Source organism: Thalassophryne amazonica, chromosome 11 (genome assembly GCF_902500255.1).
Source record: "Thalassophryne amazonica chromosome 11, fThaAma1.1, whole genome shotgun sequence".
Taxonomy (NCBI): domain Eukaryota; kingdom Metazoa; phylum Chordata; class Actinopteri; order Batrachoidiformes; family Batrachoididae; genus Thalassophryne; species Thalassophryne amazonica.
The window spans coordinates 112,918,205-112,939,657 of NC_047113.1; the positions used below are offsets into that span (position 1 = coordinate 112,918,205).

The 21,453-nt window shown below is 42.1% G+C and overlaps 1 long non-coding RNA gene across 1 annotated transcript; it reads right to left on the bottom strand.

Moving 5' to 3' along the window:
• Positions 1 to 783: 783 nt before the first annotated feature.
• On the bottom strand, positions 784 to 18,917 carry LOC117519634. Its single transcript, XR_004563381.1, has 3 exons — positions 18,835 to 18,917; positions 3,942 to 3,946; positions 784 to 795 (listed from the first exon to the last, which is right to left on the bottom strand). It is a non-coding gene; the product is annotated as an uncharacterized LOC117519634 (long non-coding RNA).
• Positions 18,918 to 21,453: the final 2,536 nt, after the last annotated feature.

Consider the following 21,453-nt stretch of genomic DNA (forward strand, 5'->3'; position numbering starts at 1 on the left):
CATATCCAAACTGATCCATGATACCTGGTATGTGATATATAGGCCCAACACCATAGTAGGAGAAACATGCCCATATCATGATGCTTACAACACCATGCTTCACTGTCTTCACCATGCACTGTGGCTTGAATTCAGAGTTTAGGGTTTGTCTCACAAACTGTCTGCGGCCCTTGGACCCAAAAAGAACAATTTTACTCTCATCAGTCCACAAAATATTCCTCCATTTCTCTTTAGGCCAGTTGATGTGTTCTTTGGCAAATTGTAACCTCTTCTGCACGTCTTTTATTTAACAGAGGGACGTTGCGGGGGATTCTTGCAAATAAATTAGCTTCACACAGGCGTCTTCTAACTGTCACAGCACTTACAGGTAACTCCAGACTGTCTTTGATCATCCTGGAGCTGATCAGTGGGTGAGCCTTTGCCATTCTGGTTATTCTTCTATCCATTTTGATTGTTGTTTTCCATTTTCATCCACACGTCTCATTTTAAAGCATTGGAGATCATTGTACATGAACGGCCTATAATTGTTTGCACCCGCGTATACATTTTCCCCTCTCCAATCAACTTTTTAATCAAACTATGCTGTTCTTCTGAACAATGTCTTGAACGTCCCATTTTCCTCAGGCTTTCAAAGAGAAAAGCATGTTCAACAGGTGCTGGCTTCATCCTTAAATAGGGGACACCTGATTCACACCTGTTTGTTCCACAAAACTGACGAACTCACTGACTGAATGCCACACTACTATTCTTGTGAACACTCCCTTTTCTACTTTTTTTCCCTCACTCTCTCTCTGTCTCTCTGTTTCTCTGTCTCTCTTTCTCTGTCTTTCTTTTTCTCTGTCTCTCTCTCTCTCAGGTCTGATCAAACCTGTCTGTGACTGTTTAAAATAAAAGTGCTGTCGCTTCATGTTGGTGCGCTCATCAGATGCCCTGATCAATCAGGTCTGATCAAACCTGAATAAGCATTGTGACGCTTTAAAAGCGCCGTTGCTGCATGCCGGTGCGATTATCAAATGACCTGATCGATCAGGTCTGATCAAACCTAAAAAAGCGCTGTGACTCTTTAAGATAAAAGCGTACTCGCTGAAGGGATGCAAAAATGGGTGTAATGTGGTCGAACTTTCTGCTTTGTGTCAAAAGTCTGGCTGCAGCATTTTGAACCAATTGGAGAACCCTAATGCTGGACTGCGGTAAACCAGAAAACAGAACATTGCAGTAGTCCAATCTAGAAGAGATAAATGCATGGATCTGGGTCTCAGCATCAGCAGTAGACAGGATGGGATGAATCTTTGCTGTATTTCGCAGGTGGAAGAAAGCAGTCCTCCTAATATTTCTAATGTGGAGGTCAAAGGACAATGTAGGATCAAAAATGATCCAAAGGTTCCTCACTTTTTCAATGTGACGTATGACACACGAGCCAAGGCTAAGCGTTAACTGGTCAAATTGATGCCCATGTCTCACTGGACAAAGAACCATAATTTCAGTCTTATCAGGGTTTAAAAGTAGGAAGTTTCTAGACATCCAACTTCTCACTGATGCAAGGCAATCTTCTTAGGATTTTATGTGAATGGGATTTCCAGCAGTTATTGGCATGTATAACTGAGTATCATCAGCATAGCAATGAAAGGTAATCCCAAAAAGCCACAATATGTGCCCAATGGATGCTATATGAAGAGAGAAAAGCAGGGGGCCTAAGACGGACTCCTGTGGAACCCCAAATTTCATGTCACTAAGGTTAGAGGTAGAGTTACTGTACAAAACACAGTGAGAACAACTGGTCAAGTACGACGTCAATCATACAAAGGAACTCCCAGTAATCCCAAAATGATTTTCCAGCCTATCAAGTAGAATATGATGATCCACGGTATCAAATGCAGCACTGAGATCTAACAGTACAAGAACCATAGTGGTGTCTGAATCCACTGCAAGCAGAAGATCATTCACCACTTTAGTGAGAGCCATCTCCGTGGAATGAAATTTTGTAAAAGCAGACTGCAGTGGGTCAAAGAGGTTATTCTCAGTAAGATATTCCACGTGCTGCCGTGACACCACTGTTTCCAGAATTTTAGAGTAAAATGATAGATGTGATATCGGCCGATAGTTTTCCAATACATTAGGGCCAAGATTAGGCTTCTTAAGTCATGGTTTAATCACTGCAGATTTGAAACATTTAGGAACAGATCCAGAAGTTAAAGAAAGATTAATAATTTCCAGCACAGTCGGCCCAAGAGTGGGCCACAGGCCCTTAAACAGTTTTGTTGGTATAGGATCAAATAAACAGGTTGTGCTTTTTATTGACGTTACGAGTTTCATCAGCATGTCTAGTGAGATACTCTCAAATTGACAAGTTAGAGATGAATGCACCAAATTCATCTAAGAATTCAGAACATGGGCCAGGAGGCCTATATACAGTGACAAAGTAATACGGCTGATTTTTATACTTCTGACCTTGGCAATGCGTAATATCCTGAGCAGAGCAGAGAATCAGATGCTCAAACGAGTTATATTTGTGACCCCAACAGCTAATAAGCTAAACCTAGATTTATAAATAAGAGCAACACCCCCGCCTTGCTTCGCATCGTGACTAAATCTATATGCTGGTGGGCAAGCCTCATTTAAGGGGAGGACAGCTGTAGGTTTAAGCCAGGTTATACATAACCAAATCATATCTAAGTGATGATCAATACTTAGATCATTAATCAACAATGATTTTGAGGACAGTGATCTTATGTTAATGAGACACAGTCTAAGGACCTCAGTGGGGTTGACAGTTGAACTGTTTGGATTTAGAGGTGGTTCCAGAGTAGCATATATAAGATGCCAGAAGTAGGTTTAGGTTTGAGACATTCCACACACGTTGTCGGTAGCAGACACGAAATCTTTGCTATTGCTGCTATTGAAAAAGTGAAATGTTGCTTTTATTCACATTTCCATGTAAGCTGTACAAAAAAAGGTACAAAGGTGGTCTTCAGGTCAAAATGACCCGTGAGGCAAATAGAGTTAAAATCAAGGTCATTTACAAACCACAGAATGTTACAATGTTTTAGTTGTCTCAGATCAATCAGTAGCAGAAGTAAACAAGGCAAATCAGGTGGTGTTCTCGCAGACTGCAGAAGACCACCTGTTTATTTCCAGAGGTTATAAAGGTGCTGCAGATAACAGGACCCAGAATTCTGTCTGTGCTGAAGCCATGAGTGTGCGTTATAACATTGAAGAGGCTGTAGAGCTGATTTTCACAGATGTCCAGCAAGACAACTCTGATTCAGAAGAAGTGGAGGATGTATCCAAAGAAGAAGATGGGGAGGAATACAACCCAGAGCATGATGAATCATCTTCAGAAGAAGAAGAAAACCCTGAAGCTGAAAGAGACTTTCTTTTCAAAAAATGGCAAAATAACATGGTCCTCAGCTAGCTAATGCAAGCTAACCGCTAACAAAAATGCTAGCCGCTCCTAAGCACAGGAGTAAAATAATGACCTAAAATTCACAGCAAAATTCACAGCAATTACACTGAAAAAGTAACAGAAGTATTAAACAGGTAAAAAAAAGAAACAGCTATAAAAGTAACAGCAGGGGGAAGGGGGGTTAACCTAGCTAGCAAAAGCTAACCGCTAGTGACTGCTAACCACCAGCGAATGCTAACTGCTAGTGATTCAAACCAGGACTGTAGTTAGTTTTATTTATGTCCATGTAAGTACAGCAATCATACACATGCACCTCACAGTGGACAGGTGTTAGTCCATGTCTGTCCAAACACAGTAGGTGTTGTCTTGCTGGAATGTCCAGATTGACAGATCACCACAGCTGCTTCTGTCATAGCCATACCCCCTGTCAGTTCTCAGCACACACACCAAAGCCACAGCCATGTGGAACTTAGACAAATTTCTCTGCCAGTACGACAGTAGTTGTCTGCTGTCGTGTGAAGAGTGCGACTGGCCACACATTTCCTAAGTGCCATGCTCGCAGTGTTAGATGTTCATGCGTGTCACTTGGATTTTGCCCAACACCTGTCGCGAGAGGGTGCGATGGGTTTGCACATCATACACTTTGTCTTTCAGCTACTGGTGTGCGCAAATAGTTATAGCAACAGGTGTACGAGGTGTTAGAGGCAGGGACGATTTCACACGATTTGTGTCATGCACACTAAATGCACACTTTGTCCAAACTTAGCACTATGTGTGAAGGGGCCCTAAAGGTCACATCAACAGGGGGAGTTGTTGGAGCAGGGTCATGGCCAATTTGCTACTTTGCTAACTTCATATAATAATAAAAATTTCATGTCTTCGTATACAAATAATGCTAACAGTAACAATAACTTCATATTTCCTCTGGAATGCCATGATGCATATGTGGTGCACCCAAATATGTGCAACTACAATTGATGTTGTATTGAATTCTCATCTAAAAAAAACAGTCTCATAAGCATTTAGCCTGTGCAAATATGATCTGATAATTGAGACCAGCATTAATTTACATTCATGAGATGTAGTCTTGGTGAATATAAATGAAATAGGAGAGAAATGGTAAGCGGAACCTTTGACGTGGTAGTTGCGCTTCCCAATCACATATAAGGGACGGACCGTCCGTTTTAGTCTCAGACGTGATCTGGAGAAAGTGTGAGTGCACCTGTGTTCCCTGCTCTGAAACTCTCCATTCATTTTACAGGTCAGGTTCTTTTTGTTATTGTGGTCACCACGCCTGGGACCCGTAACACATACTGTTCTTCTGCTTACCCCACTACATGGACCAAACACAGTTTTACTCTTACACATACTGTTTAATACAACATGAGAAGTCACTGCATACAAAGGTAAAAATGCAACATCTTTCAAACAGTCACATAGCTTTACTGATCCACACCAAGGACAACGGCCCGCCCATCTCGGGGCGGTGCTGGAGAGCAGGGACAAAGGCAGGGAGAACACTGGGGGGGGAGGTCAGTTTGCAAAATGAAAGCTCTGTTTAAGTGAAGGCATCTAGAAAATTGTAGTCCGTTTCCTATCAGTTTTTCAGTCTTCTGAATTCGATCCCCAATAACCCGGGAAAAATTGGGAATTATAACCTATAACAACTTATTTGGCTAGGCCTCCTTTTGAAAGACTTACTGCATCAGTGTGGCATGGAGACGTCAGCCTGTGACACTGCTGAGGTATTCTGGAAGCACAAGTTGCTTTGATAGTGGCCTTCAGCTTGTCTGTATTGTTGCATCTGGTGTCATCTTCCTCTTGACAATACTCCATCAACTGCATATGATAAAACGTTCATCTGAAAACAGGACTTTGAACCACTGAACAACTGTGCAGTAATTTTCTGCTTAGCCCAGATAAGATGTTTCTGAAACTGTATCTTGTTCAGGAATGGCTTGGCAGTGGGAATGTGATACTTGTGGCCCATTTCCTCGACATGTTTCAGTGTGGTGGCTCTTGGTGCACTGACCCCAGCCTCAGTTTTCTCTTTGTGAAGCTCCCCAAAGTCCTTCAGTCGGCTTTGTTCAACAATCTTTGCAAGGGTGTGGTCATCCCTGTTGCTTCTGCATATTTTCCAACCACACTTTTGCCTTGCAGTCAATTTGCCATGAAAATGCTGTGATCTGGACCTTTTATGGCTTTAACTCTTTTTGGAGGCTGTCAGTGAGGGTCTTCTGGATCAAATAAGCATGTGACTGTACTGAACCAGACTAACAGATTCATGGTATTTCTTACTGCATAAACAGATGAGCCTCTCATAACTTTAATATTACCCACTTAGCTAATATATTTTACTCATCCTGTAATACTGTTTTGGCAGATGACTAATTTATTTCAGAAAAAATAGAAAAGCACTATTGATCATCTTCAATTGTCAAGCAACAATGGTTGCCATGGCCGTATGTCATCCAATTTCTGATTAATCAACACCCATAAATCAAACCCAAGCCTGCAGATAATTAGTGGTAACCTCATCCTCCCACTGTGTTGTGATTGTGTCACTGCCTGCAAGCGCATGGCTGTCAAAAGTAATTTATGAAATTAATTGATCAAATAAATCAATGTAGAAGGAGAACATTTATCAGTCTCACAGTGTTAATACTGTCCAACAGCTCTCATCCTCCTGATTGGATGTGATGATATCTGTTGTCAGAGGACACCTGGCAACTGTGATCAATATTCAGAGTGGGATCTACAGTACAACATTGGACCACTGAAGGTAATTATGCACATTATAGATTTTCCACATTCCTACAGGTCTCAAAATTAAACATGGATGACTTTACATTATTATTGAAAATCACAGGTCGTCAATGTCTCTCACAGTATAGTTTGCCTTTGAGGCAAATTTGTCCTTAATGATTTGTTGGCAGACACACATTCATCTGAAATTCCACAACAAAGTACCACAGTTAAAGCAGGAAACATGAAATACATGTTCATGTTAAGCTCACGGAAGAGCATCTTTAGCTTTTTAGGGATTTCTTTGGGATTCGGACATGCAATTTCCAAAAGGTCTGATTGCCAGCCAGAAACTTTACCACTGAGCTACCATGGCTGTCCTGTAAAAGGTGTGGGAAAATGTCTGATATCAAGAAGGACATGGACATATTAAAGAAAAAATAAAACCACACACCATATAAAAACACAGCATCTTATTAAATCCCTCTTATCAAGCGGACAATACAAGTATGTAAGTCAAGTCTACCTACGGGTACAAATAAAGTCACCTGAACCTGAACCTGATCCATCTGTTATTCTGCAGATGACCCATGGTCACAGACATACAGTCATGAAATAACATGAATGATGAAGCAGGGCGCTCTTATCATGTCCACATCTGCTGGCGGCATGTCCAGCCGGCCCCACGTGCATGTCCTGCCTGACACACGTGTCTTGTCCGATTGTCCTGGACAAGTGTAAAATGTGACTGGACAAGCAATATGCTCTAATCGATGTCCGACAGGACAAGTGGCATTTTTTCGGTTTAAAACGTTTAAATTCTTTATTTTCATCACTCGGAAACAAAATACCTGACTGCTGTCTTTTTGTTTTCTTATTTACATCACGTCTTGTCTAGCACCTCACGTGAAAGTGTCTTCAGTTTTTCCCACCACTCTCCACGCAGCAGACAATCGGAAAACATGATATCAATGTGTGCGCGAGACCAGTGTATGGAGTGTGTGTTCGTAGTAGAGGCTGACATTTTTTCGGAAATCCCACGGGATGGGAGTCAACTTTGCTAATTTTCATGTGATTGGGATGATACGGGATTAAAAATCATGGGAGCACACGGGAGTGGGAACCAAGGTTTTAGGCAGCGAGCTGTCCTGCCGTCATTTGAGGGGTCAATTTTTGAAAAAGACACAGAAAAAATAGTGGGTGGCTTTGCTTAAAGGCGTCTAAAATTAGGACTGGGTCCGATCGCTGCAGCCGTCTGTCTGTGTGTGTGTGTGTGTGTGCGTGTGCGTGCGTGTGTGTGCGTATGTGCACGCGTTAGTCGGATGGCTGTGAGGAGGGGGGTTGGCGTGCTGAGCACAGTGAAAAACAACACAAACTAAACTGTGTCTCTGCCTTTATTTCTCTCTGGACTGTTCTGACGGTTCGTCCTGTTCACTCCGTGTGCACGTGTAACAGTTAGACTGAAATTATGAGATGAAATAAACTGGTCAAAATTCCTTAAAATGAGAATATATGAATGAACAGAATAAAAATCACACACACGTGTGATTAAAAAAGCCTGATGTGGAGAAACTCTGCAGTGATGTTCAGAAGCAGAAATCACATAAAGCAGCTGAGAACTCTGAACTTTAACAGGCTGTTATTTTACACATATTTATTTTAGATGACTTCATGTAGTTGTTTTATGTTCAAGCTCAAAACGTGACTGAGGAGAAAAAGAGCAAATGAACTCTAGTCAGCATAAAATACAAGCTGCTGATTTTTATTTTTCAAAGTTATTAGTCTGCAGTTCTGAGTTTCATTTATTTCAAAGTAAGTTACCGCTTATTATTTTCAAAATCACAAGTCAAATCAGTGTGCATTGTTCAGTTTTTCCTGCACATTTGTGTATTTTGTCTTTCTTGATAAGAGTTTGTTTTTTGTGTTTGTTCTACTAAAAAGTAAAAAAAAAAAAAAAAAAAACAATAAAAAGTTAACACTTTTCCTTATAGCAGTTCTTTAATTTCAGAAATGGAACAGAAACAACCACAAATTTAAAAAAAAAGTAGGGACTGTATGTATAATGACGATAAAATAAAAATGTTGCACTATTCCCAGTTTCCCCACTCACACCCACAGAGGCCAAACATTCTTCCAAAGTTGTGTCTTGGTGGCTTCCCTCATTTGTCTTCTTCCAGCATGGACATTTAGTTTTTGAGAACTGCCTACCTGACACAGATTTACCATAAAGTACCACACTGTTTGTATTTCTGAATGATTAATGTAAATAAAGTCTAATAAATATTCAGTGAGTTGGAAATGTTCATGTTTTCATCCTCTGACATTTCCCAAGAAAACTGGCTGTAAATATTGTTAACTAATTCTTCCATTAAGAATAAACTGCCCTGTCCCAACCTTTTTTCTTGGAAAACGCTGCAGGCATCAAATGTAGGAATGGATATATATTAACAAATAAATAAATAAAAATAAAATAAAAATAAAGCTGACCTCACAAAACATGAAATTTCATTTCATTTTCATTTGTTTATTTATTTGAAACAGGGACAGTGCACAATATACATTATCCTTAAATAGGAGAGATGCATTATGCCAGGTTGTAGCACATGTGCTAATTTCCATCTGTAGTCCCTAGACAGGCTGATGAAAAACAATTAAAAAGAGGAAATTTACAATATATTACATTAAATTTTTAAAATTACAGACACTGTGTCCAAAGCACATGACATTAGATCACACTATGGTTACATGTCTGACCCGAGAGCAACCAATTTTTAACCAGTCGTGAAAAAGTGTAAAAGTTCAGTTGGTAACATATTCCACTGGCGCATGGCCACACAAGAGAACACTGAGTTCCCAATAATTCCCAAGAACGCTGTATGAAGCCAAAATATGTTGGTTTCATACAGTCTGTAGTTAGAGAAATAGAAGACAAAGTAAATGTCAGGATCATTACGTGTGTAATAGGGTCAATTATACAGCAACAATGTGTGTATGCAAAAATATGTTGTACATTAGTTATTAGTATGATTACACAAAATCTGTGTAACCTTGATTTTATTTTTGTTCATTTATTTTAGTTAATACCTGACAGGTTGGGCCTCCAGGTTGGTATGTGGAACTTCAGTATGCACCTGTCCCCTTACGTTCACATTTTAATGTGACACCGCCCTCTATAAGTAGCGTTTTTGCACCTTTGCTCTCCCCTTTTGTTACTGATGTCTGAGGGAGAGGTAAGTCGTCTTGCAGTCGGGAGGGAATTTCTGTTTTAGCCTTGGTTAATTGCATTTTTTTAAGTTTATTGGCTAGTTTAGGTTTGTTATAAAGTACCTACGATATGCTGAAACATATATCTGTGTCATTTAATTTGTGTAGGGGCATGTCGTGTAGAAGCCACTGACCGGAGGATTTTTATTTTTTTATTTTGCTGTTTGTCAGAAATTAAAATGACCTCCAAAGATACCCACATCTGAGACTCTCTTTCTTCAAACACAACGCAGAGTCAGTCACAACCGGTTACACTTGGTGCCGTTACGACCCGTTGAATCTCCGATCAGCGCCCGTCTGGTCCCCGGGGTGTGGCTGCTGACACCTGGCTCCTGTCTGCTCCTCCTCCCTGTTCATCTCTCCCTCGGAGAGCTGCGCTTGCTCCCGCGGGCGCGCGAGATAGAATGGCCAGTTAACAAGCTCGTTGTGAACGCACTCACGCACAGTTCTGGAGTGTGGCTTTTGTTTTTTCTTTTTTCTTTCTCCCATGTTTGATTTCATTTTGGTCTGTGCTGGTGATAGTGCTGTGACCAGCCATAGTTGAGACAGAGAAAAAAATGGGGGAAAAATGAAGTGACTAAAAAAAGAAAGGAAAACCACCCTGAGAAGACAGGTTAATGGGCTTACATTTTGTATTGATCAAGTATTTGGTGAACTGAGCCTGTTTGTTTTACATAAGTTTTAAGTTTTAGATAATTTATTATTATTTTTTTCATCCTTTACAGGTGATTGTGTGCATATGCATTTTAGTTACATTTTGGGGGGATTTAATGTTCTTACTTGTGCTGGGCTGATGTTGAATTGTGCACAGCTGTTATAGTGCGCCTTAAGTTCAAGGTTTTATTTTATCGTACTTTTTTCCTTTTTGCCAATATTGCACTTATTGCCATTTTTGTTTAGCTCTTTGTGTTGTCAGGGGTGGATATTTTCAAGGCTTGTATGGATGAACGTTTACGTAATGTCACATTTGGGGTGGGGAGGGGCCAACCGGTTGCTGGTAGGGGTTGGTTGATGGCCCCTGGTGTTCCCAAATATACAGCTGATCAGACAGTTAACCCACCTTTGACCCCCACTGCTAGTTCCATGCCAGTTACCCAGCCAGACCCCAATCCCACACGAGTCATATCTGTTGATTTTTTGGAGACATGATTACAAATTTGTCCAAACAAATTGGGGAAAATATCTCAGCCAGCCTTAACACTATGCACTAGTCGAGTACCATCCATCCTCAGTCTCCCACTACAAGTCAGTCATCCAGTGATGCTGGTCTGTCACAGCTGAAAGTTGTGCAGTCAGATGTTAAAGCTCCACCTTACTTCAGGGGTGATCATGCTGATGTGTTCTCTGTTCATGAATGGGTGGACATGATGAGATGTTACCTGAATAGGGTGAAATGTGACACTCATGCTGAAATGGTTGACCTGATAATGTCGAGACTTACAGGCAAAGCTAAGGGTGTGGTGAAGGTGTCACTCCGTAGCCGTCCTGAACTGCGTTCAGCTGACCTGCCCACAGCTGTGTTTGATATATTGAAATGTAACTTTAGTGAGTTGTCATACTCTAACTTGCCCATGAAAGATTTTTACAGCACTGTTCCCCGTGCTGGTGAGAGTGTTATGGACTATTGGATCCGCCTTAACAAGTCAATTGATGCTGCTGATGAGTGTCTCCGGAGGCGAGGGAAATCTGTGGAGGACCCCAGTGCTGCGGTGGTCTTGATGTTCATTAATCATTGTCCTGATCCCAGGCTTGCCATGTCATTCCAACTGAAGGCGCCTGAGCAGTGGACTGCAGCTGAGGTTCAGGAGCGTCTGGATGCTCACATGAGAAATATGAGAAAGTCAGCAGCCCGGTCCCAACACACAGTGGGTTTGTCAGCCTACAGTCAAAGCCCTGTAGCAGATTCTTTTCACCCTCTTGATCTTAGAGTTTCCCAGGCTGCTTTGGTAGCACACCAGTCAAAGTTCCCTCCTAACTCTTTACCGTTCTCTGCCCTGGCCTGCTGCCAGCCCCAGTCAGACAATGTAGTAGTGAATCCCCATGAGCCTGTTTCTTTGTCCCTGTCTCCTCCTGCCATGTGTGACCCGGTTCATGCTGCCATTGGCTCACCTTCTACCAACTCTGGTGTTCAACAGGTTGTGGATATGTTTGATAAAGTTCTTCTTTGTGCAATGCTTCTCTTGCAATGAATCAAAAGCCAGTCAACCATCAGCCAGTCAGTCGTCGACCAGCCCACCGTCAAGCTGGTCAACCCCGTAACCCACAGGTTTCTGAGCCCTTTGCATGCAAGGTATGTGGCTCCAGGGACCACTCTACCCATGCACACTGTAGGCTTTACAGATTGTGCCTCAACTGTTTCAGTCCTGGTCACATAAGAAGTCAGTGCTCACGAGTCTCTCTTTCCCCAGCCATGCCACCATCTTCTCCCGCCAATGCTGATTTAAACTAACCCACCTGTGTAGTGAGAGGGGTAACATGGGCGGTGCTGGTGACACCCTCACTGTGGATAATGACTTGCAATCTAGCTATGTGAACAGTTGTAGTAAATTTCCTGATGACAAAACAGTTATTGTTTGGGTTCACATAAAGTAGAAGGAGCTAGTGACTTGTTTTATGCTCAAGTGTCTGTCAGGGGTCAGTCTAGTTTGAGAGGGATGCTTGATTCAGGGAGTATGTCATGCACTCTCAGTGTAGAGGCAGAGTCCAAGCTTAGAGCCACTGGTGCTCTTCCTAGTCCTCAGCCTGTGCCTGACATGGTGGTCCTTGTTGGCTGCGGTGGCCTAACAACACAACCCAGTTGTATCTATGACCTGGAAATTGAGGTTTATGGGTCCATATTCGTTGTGCCGACTTTCCTTGTTCCGGGACAGAGAGACGAGATCATCATTGGCAGCAATGTCATTAGGCCCATAATATAGAGGATGAAGTCTGATGATAAATACTGGGAGCTTATCCACTCCAACACTTCAGACCCTGAGTGTGAGCAATTCCTTCAGTTGCTCATCTGCATTACTCGTTGGTCTGGTCCAGAACTGCCTGCCAAAGTTGGTACTGTCAAGCTGCGGCAGGCAGTCACTCTTGCACCACAGATGGAGTATCTGGTGTGGGGAAAGTTACCCAGTAGTACTCCTGTGTCACCTGGGAGCACTATCATTGTGGAGCCCACCTCTTCCCGTTCAGCTCCTAAAGACATCATTGTTGGTTGGGTTGTAGCACCCATGTGGGGAGATCCTTGGGTCCCGATGAAGGTCCTTAACCCAACAATGAGACCCGTAACACTGCGCCACAATGCAAAAGTGGCAGATGTGTTTCCTTGTGTGGTGGTGGAGGACCTCCCCCTTTCCCAGGGTGTGAGTAGGCCACAGACCTGTCAGTCAACAGACCCTAACCCCAAATCAGATGCCAACTCTACCCCCTTTCAGCAGCTTAAGGACTGTGGATTGGCATACATCAACCTTGAGGCCTGTGAGGTGTCAGATGAATGGAAAGAGCAGATAGCTGAACTTGTGCTTACTTACCAGGATGTCTTTTCTAAAGACAAGCTGGACTGCGGGGAAGCAAAGGACTTTGTCCACCGAATTCACCTAACTGATGATCGCCCCTTCAGGCTTCCCTATCGCCGTGTCCCTCCAGCACACTATCATACGACCCCTGGCAATAATTATGGAATCACCGGCCTCGGAGGATGTTCATTCAGTTGTTTAATTATGTAGAAAAAAAGCAGATCACAGACATGACACAAAACTAAAGTCATCTCAAAGGGCAACTTTCTGGCTTTAAGAAACACTATAAGAAATCAAGAAAAAAAATTGTGGCAGTCAGTAACGGTTACTTTTTTAGACCACGCAGAGGGAAAAAAATATGGACTCACTCAATTCTGAGGAATAAATTATGGAATCACCCTGTAAATTCTCATCCCCAAAACTAACACCTGCATCAAATCAGATCTGCTCGTTAGTCTGCATCTAAAAAGGAGTGATCACACCTTGGAGAGCTGTTGCACCAAGTGGACTGACATGAATCATGGCTCCAACACGAGAGATGTCAATTGAAACAAAGGAGAGGATTATCAAACTCTTAAAAGAGGGTAAATCATCACTCAATGTTGCAAAAGATGTTGGTTGTTCACAGTCAGCTGTGTCTAAACTCTGGACCAAATACAAACAACATGGGAAGGTTGTTAAAGGCAAACATACTGGTAGACCAAGGAAGACATCAAAGCATCAAAACAGAAAACTTAAAGCAATATGTCTCAAAAATCGAAAATGCACAACAAAACAAATGAGGAACGAATGGGAGGAAACTGGAGTCAACGTCTGTCACCGAACTGTAAGAAACCGCCTAAAGGAAATGGGATTTACATACAGAAAAGCTAAACGAAAGCCATCATTAGCACCTAAACAGAAAAAACAAGGTTACAATGGGCTAAGGAAAAGCAATTGTGGACTGTGGATGACTGGATGAAAGTCATATTCAGTGATGAATCTCGAATCTGCATTGGGCAAGGTGATGATGCTGGAACTTTTGTTTGGTGCCATTCCTATGAGATTTATAAAGATGACTGCCTGAAGAGAACATGTAAATTTCCACAGTCATTGATGATATGGGGCTGCATGTCAGGTAAAGGCACTGGGGAGATGGCTGTCATTACATCATCAGTAAATGCACAAGTTTACGTTGATATTTTGGACACTTTTCTTATCCCATCAATTGAAAGGATGTTTGGGGATGATGAAATCATTTTTCAAGATGATAATGCATCTTGCCATAGAGCAAAAACTGTGAAAACATTCCTTGCAAAAAGACACATAGGGTCAATGTCATGGCCTGCAAATAGTCTGGATCTTAATCCAATTGAAAATTTTTGGTGGAAGTTGAAGAAAATGGTCCATGACAAGGCTCCAACCTGCAAAGCTGATCTGGCAACAGCAATCAGAGAAAGTTGGACGAATGGGACTCTGCTCCCAGGCAATGTGCGGCCTCTATGGCTGAACACCTCACCACCCTGAGACCTCCTGGCCAAGACATGTTGCCCTCCTTGTCTCTTGCTGAGCTCCAGTCACACCAGCAGCAGGAGCCAGTCATCTCAAGAGTCACTATGTTGACAGGAAACGGAGACCTTCCAGGCCTGAACACTGCAATGAGACTCCGCCAACTCTGAGATTGCTGAAGCAATGGGATAAGTTAACACTGCTGAACGGCATCCTGTATAGGGCCACAAAGGATCCCTTGACCAAACAGACGAGGTTCCAGTTTGTTGTGCCTGGTTCCCTGAAGGCAGATGCATTGTCAGGTGTTCACGACAATGCTGGTCATCAAGGCCAGCCATGCCCGCCAGCAGCATTTCTACTGGTATGACATGGAGAAAGCTGTCCGCAATCATGTGAAACACTGCCACAGATGTGTTCTCAGCAAGACTCCAGAGCCTTCTGCAAGAGCTCCACGGAGAGCATTAAGACCTCTGCACCTCTTGAGCTCGTGTGCATTGACTTTTGGTCAGCTGAGGACAATCGCAACAAGTCTGTGGATGTCCTTGTGATCACTGATCACTTCACAAAGTTGGCACATGCTTTTCCCTGCCGGGACCAAACTGCCAAGAGGGTGGCCAAGAGACTGTGGGACAACTTCTTTTGCATTTATGGCTTCCCTCAGTGCCTCCATTCTGATCAGGGAGCAAACTTTGAGAGTGAATTGGTTTCTGAGCTCTTAAAGTTGTCAGGAGTTGAAAAGTCCCACACCTCACCTTACCATCCTATGGGGAATGGCAGCACGGAGAGGTTTAACTGCACCTTGGGTAACATGTTGAGATCACTTCCCCTTCATTCCAAACAGAAGCGGCCACAAATGATCCAGACCATGAACTTTGTATACAATTGCACGGTTCATGAGACCACCAGGTTTGCGCCCTTCTACTTGATGTTTGGGAGAGTCCCTAGGCTGCCAGTTGACCTTCTCTTCAAAAACGTACTCCGTGATGTGACTGTGTGTGACTATGATGCCTATGTAAAATCACTTTTGGAGGACCTGCACTGTGCCATGGCACTGGCTCAGAAAAACTGCACAACTGAACAGAGACATCAGTGTGACCAGTACAACAAATGGGTCAAAGGTCAGCCTCTGTCTCTCGGTGACCAGGTGCTGCTGGCAAACAAGGGCATCAAGGGTAAACGTAAGCTCTCTGACAAGTGGCTACCTGTTGTACATACTGTGGTGGCCTCAAAACCTGCCGTGCATATCTATGCTGCTTCAGGTCAACTTCCTTCCACTGGGAGTAGCCTTGGATGATGGTTCTCCCATGTCTGTACCTGCCCCCAGCATGACCATTGCCCCCCCTGAATCTGATTAGCATGAGACAGATGTGTCTGATTTAGACACTGCAGCTGCAATGGCTGAGCTGTCCCTTTCTGATTCACTTTCAGAAGTTGATGACTGGGATGATGACCACACTGCATCATGGATCCGTGAGCAGTCCTCCATTAATGAGCCCCCTACTTCTGGCTGTCTGACTTCTCCCTCTGTAGCACCCTCACCTGCTTTTGGTACCCCTGCCATTGCCCTGGACCCCCCAATGGCTTTTCCAGCTCTCCTGCCACAACCACCGCCTGCTGATCCACCTCAAGCACCTGATGCAGGTGTCCAACGTACCACGCGGTTGGGCAGAGTCATTAGATCAGTGTGCCGCTTGATTGAGGCCATGGCACAACTTGAGTCCATTCTAGGGGTCCAGCCGGGCCCCTGTCCTGTTCTTCATGTACGAGATGTGTGAATCAGGGTGGTATGTTATGTAAAACTTCTCTTTGTTATTGTGGTTACATGTTGCTATATTGTGCCCTTTTCTTTCTTTACTCACCCACCTCATCGGCCTGTGTGTGTGGTGTATACGGCACCTCATCTTGTCTGTAGAGTACTGTGAGTTCTTGCTAGGCGCAAAGCAATTCTCGCATTCTCTTATCCTTTCAATGGGAAGCTCATGTTGCTGGTTCATGTCATTTGGTTATTTTCTTGATGGCCAGGTTGCTTATGTGGACTGTTTTGTTACCCAGAATGTGTGTAATTCTAGAGGGGTTTGTGTAACAGGGTCAATTACACAGCAACAATGTGTGTATGCAAAAATATGTTGTACAATAGTTATTGGTATAATTACACAAAATCTGTGTAACCTTGATTTTATTTTTGTTCATTTATTTTAGTTAATACCTGACAGGTTGGGCCTCCAGGTCAGTATGTGGAACTTCAATATGCATCTGTCCCCTTACGTTCACATTTTAATGTGACACCGCCCTCTATAAGTAGCGTTTTCGCGCCTTTCCTCTCCGCTTTTGTTACTGATGTCCGAGGGAGAGGTAAGTCGTCTTGCAGTCGGGAGGGAATTTCTGTTTTAGCCTGGGTTAATTGCATTTTTTTAAGTTTATTGGCTAGTTTAGGTTTGTTATAAAGTACCTACGATATGCTGAAACATATATCTGTGTCATTTAATTTGTGTAGGGGCATGTCGTGTAGAAGCCACTGACCGGAGGATTTTTATTTTTTTATTTCGCTGTTTGTCAGGTATGTTATATCCCGTTTAAATTATTTAATGCATTATTTGTGTTTCCCCTTTTGTTACTGATGTCCGAGGGAGAGGGGCATGTTGTGTAGAAGCCACTGACCGGAGAATTTTTATTTTTTTATTTCACTGTTTGTCAGAAATAAAATGGAGACGACCTCCAAAGATACCCATGTCTGAGACTCTCCTTCTTCAAACACAATGCAGAGTCAGTCACAACAGGTTACACATGTCCATCACCACCACATTTTGAAAAAACTCTAAGACCACAGGCCATGCATTATTTATGTTTTATGTCTTTTAGTGAGTTTTTTTTTTGTTTTTTTTTTATTAAGGCAATAAGTGCCTCCCTGTATTACCACAGATGAACTGTTTCTGTTGCCACATCTTCTGAAATAAAACTGCAAAATTTTACCACCCACACAGGAGAGTGACAGTATTAACTTTTTCATGAAGTGATATGTCACAGCGAAGTAGATGTGATAAATATTTAATCTGAATCTCAGCCCCAGAAAATGTTGAAATGTAATGATTTTTCTATTTCAGCTGCAATTCTTATGTTGGCATATTAAAATTAAAGTACTTACAAACAAAAGAAGTATGACATGTTTTTATTAAGTGACAAGTCAAAGCAAAGTATATGTGATAAATATTTAATTTGAATCTCACTCACGGGTTGTCCGGACAACCAGCTTTTCCTATAGGACAAGTAAACTGTCAGGGTTACTTGTCCTATGGACAAGTACACTACAAAGCTTAATGTCAATGCCTGATTGGAAACAGGTGAGTGCCATGATTGGGTACAAAAGGAGCATCCCCAAAAGGCTCAACCATTCACAAGCGAAGATGCGGTGAGGATCACCACTTTGTGAACAACTGCATGAAAAGATAATCCAGTAGTTTAAGGACAATGCTTCTCAATGTTCAATTGCAAGGAATTGTCAGTTCGCCGCTACATCTACAAGTGTAAGTTAAAACTCTACCATGCAAAGCGAAAACCATACATCAACAACATCCAGAAATGCTGCCGCCTTCTCTGGGCCCGAGCTCATTTGGTATGGGCAGCTTACACATCTGTGATGGCATCATGAATGCTGAAAGGTACATCCAGGTTTTGGAGCAACACATGCTGCCATCCAAGCAATGTCTTTTTCAGGCATCCATTTCAAAATCAGCAAATATTTGCACAAAACAATAAAGTTTATCAGTTTGAACATTAAATATCTTGTCTTTGTGGTGTATTCAATTGAATATAGGGTGAAGAGGATTTATAAATCATTGTATTCTGTTTTTATTTACATTTTACGCAACATTCCAACTTCATTGGAATTGGGGTTGTATGAACAATTGTGGGCTCACAAACAATCGGGTGAAAACAACCTCTGCCCAACTGGCAGAGGTCACAAAATCATTCATCATACCTATCTCTGAGGACAGGTATAAAAAAAAATGGCAGGTGGATTAGTGAGACAAAACAGCATCACACATTATTCATGTTGTCCACTTAGGTGTGTTGAAAGCATTCTTCCATTCATTTTCTTCCTGTATTCCAAACAGGTCATATGCATTTCACAAGTCCAGTTTGGTGTCAAACGTGCCAGAATGCAACAATTCAAAAGTGTTGGCTGGTACGTGGAAAAGTACCTGTTTTTGACAGCGATGTTAGTAAGTCTTCTGTAGTTGAAACAGGATTGCAGACATACAGTGGGTAAAATAATTATTTAACATGTCACCTTTTTCTCAGTAAATATATTTCTAAGGATGCTATTGACATGAAATTTTCACCATTGACCATCTTTTTTGTGAAAAAAAAATGAGCTGATCAGGAACTTATAGTGACATTCAGCAATGGCCCATACATATGCTGTCTGAGTACTCCTTAGGTTTTCTTCAGCTCGCATCTATTTCAGTTTGTATGATATTTAAAGTTACTTGTTGAACTTGTTTTGTAATATACGCGATGCATTTTTTAACCGTTTGCTTGCTCTTCATTTGGGTGGGTGATATAAAGTCAGTTGGAAAACTTTGCTTCTACTAAATGCAGTGCTTTTGAGAAGAATACAGTGAACAAGGCTGACATATTATTTCCCTGTTTGCCATCACTGGATGTTTGTGTGAATCACCAAATTCACACAGATCATTAAAGACCACTTACACACATATAGCTGAACACATAAAGTAGCCTATATTCATATTTTATTGAATATGGCTGCATGCAGTATCTGACTCACTGCAGTTCATAAAAATAAATTGGTCAGTCGAACAACCTCTCTCTCTCCCTCTCACACAGTCATTCAGTCACACACACATGCACAAACACACACACCTTAATCAACATTGTTTAACTTTGTGTGGAAAAAAACTGCCAAGAATGATAGATAGTAAAAATAAATAAATAATTAAAAAAGAAATCAGTTTGATCATAAAATAAAAAAAGAAAATTGTGTTGAGTATGACAACTCTTCTTCATGCATACTTAGTAGTTCATAATTTCCTACTACATTGAATCTCAATTCTGAGGGTGTTCTGTAAATATTCATTCATACAGTTAGGAATATTCTTGCAGCCCATCTGCTCTGTGTCAGCCTGATCCCGCCAGGTCTCAGAAGCTAAGCAGTGCAGCATCTGGTTAGTACTTGGATGGGAGACCTCTTTGGAACACCAGCGGCTGTGTGTGTTTCTCCAGGTAACACTGGAGTTGCGTCAGGAAGGGCATCCAGCGTCAAACTTGTGTCAAATACCAGTGCGGATCTGGCTGTATCTGCTGTGGTGACCCCGAACAAAAACGGGAGCAGGAATATTTGTTTTCTGAGTTCATAAAAAAATTTGTTCAGTAAATAATTCTTACTTTTGTCGCAATGTTTCTGATTCTTACTTTTGTGATAAAACATTGATTTGAATCAATTTTGAGGCTGTTCTGTAAATAGTTTTCAAATAAACAATAAATAAAACAACGTCTGATCAATTCATAACAGTTTCATACTTAAAATAATGTTTTGATTTAAGTCCTGCCCATTTCTGGTCAAACCACACCCACTTCCGGTTTAGGCCCCACGCACTCCTGGCATAGATACAGATCATTTAGATGGTTGAACAGATACAGATAGTGGTGTACTCCCTCATCCCTAGTGACAATAAATGCTACTTGAGAGAAATTAGAAGGGTGTGAGCTGGGTGGTGGGCTAAACGTTACAGTGCACAAGAGTGTATTATATGTAAGTCTCAATCATATTGTTCAGTGGGTGGAAGATGAGGTTAACAACAGTACTCAGCACTGTGACTTCAAAGTTATTGTTGTCTTTTCGGATGCTCCCGTCTTTTGTTTGGGGTCGCCACCGCGGATACAGCCAGATCTGCATTGGCATTTGGCACAAGTTTTACACCGGATGCCCTTCCTGACACAACTCCAGCTTTACCTGGAGAAACACACACAGTCACTGATGTTCCAAAGCGGTCGAGCAGCACGGTACCTATGTCAACTCATGGTTGAGTGATGTTGAGCAAGATGGAGCCCTTTTTCTGCCATTGCTTCGCTCAGGTAAGTCCAATTGTTTTCACTCTGAGCTCATTTTGTAGCTAATTCAGTCGTACATTAGGCTATCAAAGTGCAGTTTTTGATCAGTTAGCTGGTTCTCGGAAAATCGGCAGCTTCCCGTACTCCTGTGTGTGAAAATGCCATCTGCCACATCCAGCAATGCTTTACGTGTTGCACGAATACTGTCTCTTTGTGATGGAATATTAACAAATTTTCCTCAGGTAGAAGATTGTTATTGCTGCCAGTTCACTTCAGGAGCATGACAAGACTGCAGCCAACAAAACAACAAACAAAACAAACAAACAAACAAAAAAACACAAACAATGACAAACACAACTCTTGTGGTGTAACAGCAACACAGTCATCCTCTGGGTTGAAGATTCCAGGTGCAAATCATAGCAAAAGTGTCCAACTTGTACAAATTGCATTTGACAAGCCAGAGCTGAAAACCACTCGAGTTGCTTCGGTCACTGCCTCTACTCTGGTTGCGGTTGTTTTTGTTTGGTTTTTTAACCGTAAGCTTGCTCTAAGTTTGGCTGGTGATATAAAGTCATTTGGAAAACTTTGCTCCTACTGAACGCGGTGCTTTTTGGGTATCGTTAAGAAATGATTCAATCCACTGATATCAATAGCCTTTTTGCTTAACGATTCTCTTATCGGTCTTTCAGAGCAGCCGTTGTTTTTGAGGGTGTTTGTTGGGAAAATGATGATCCCTCTACGTTCATTACAGACCCAGCAGGGGCTCTGTAATCAACCGTTTCTGCAGTGCGACTCCACTTTGAAGCATGAACCAATGAAGCAATGCTTTGATCTGCTGGCTTGTTGGTTCTTTGATTCACTGCTCTTCAGAAACAGCAAGTCCAATTCTTAACCCCTTTCAAAGCAATTAAAATACGATAATCGTGAGTCACTTTTGTGTGGATTAAAGTCACTAACTAGGACTCTTGTCTTGTTGCAGTC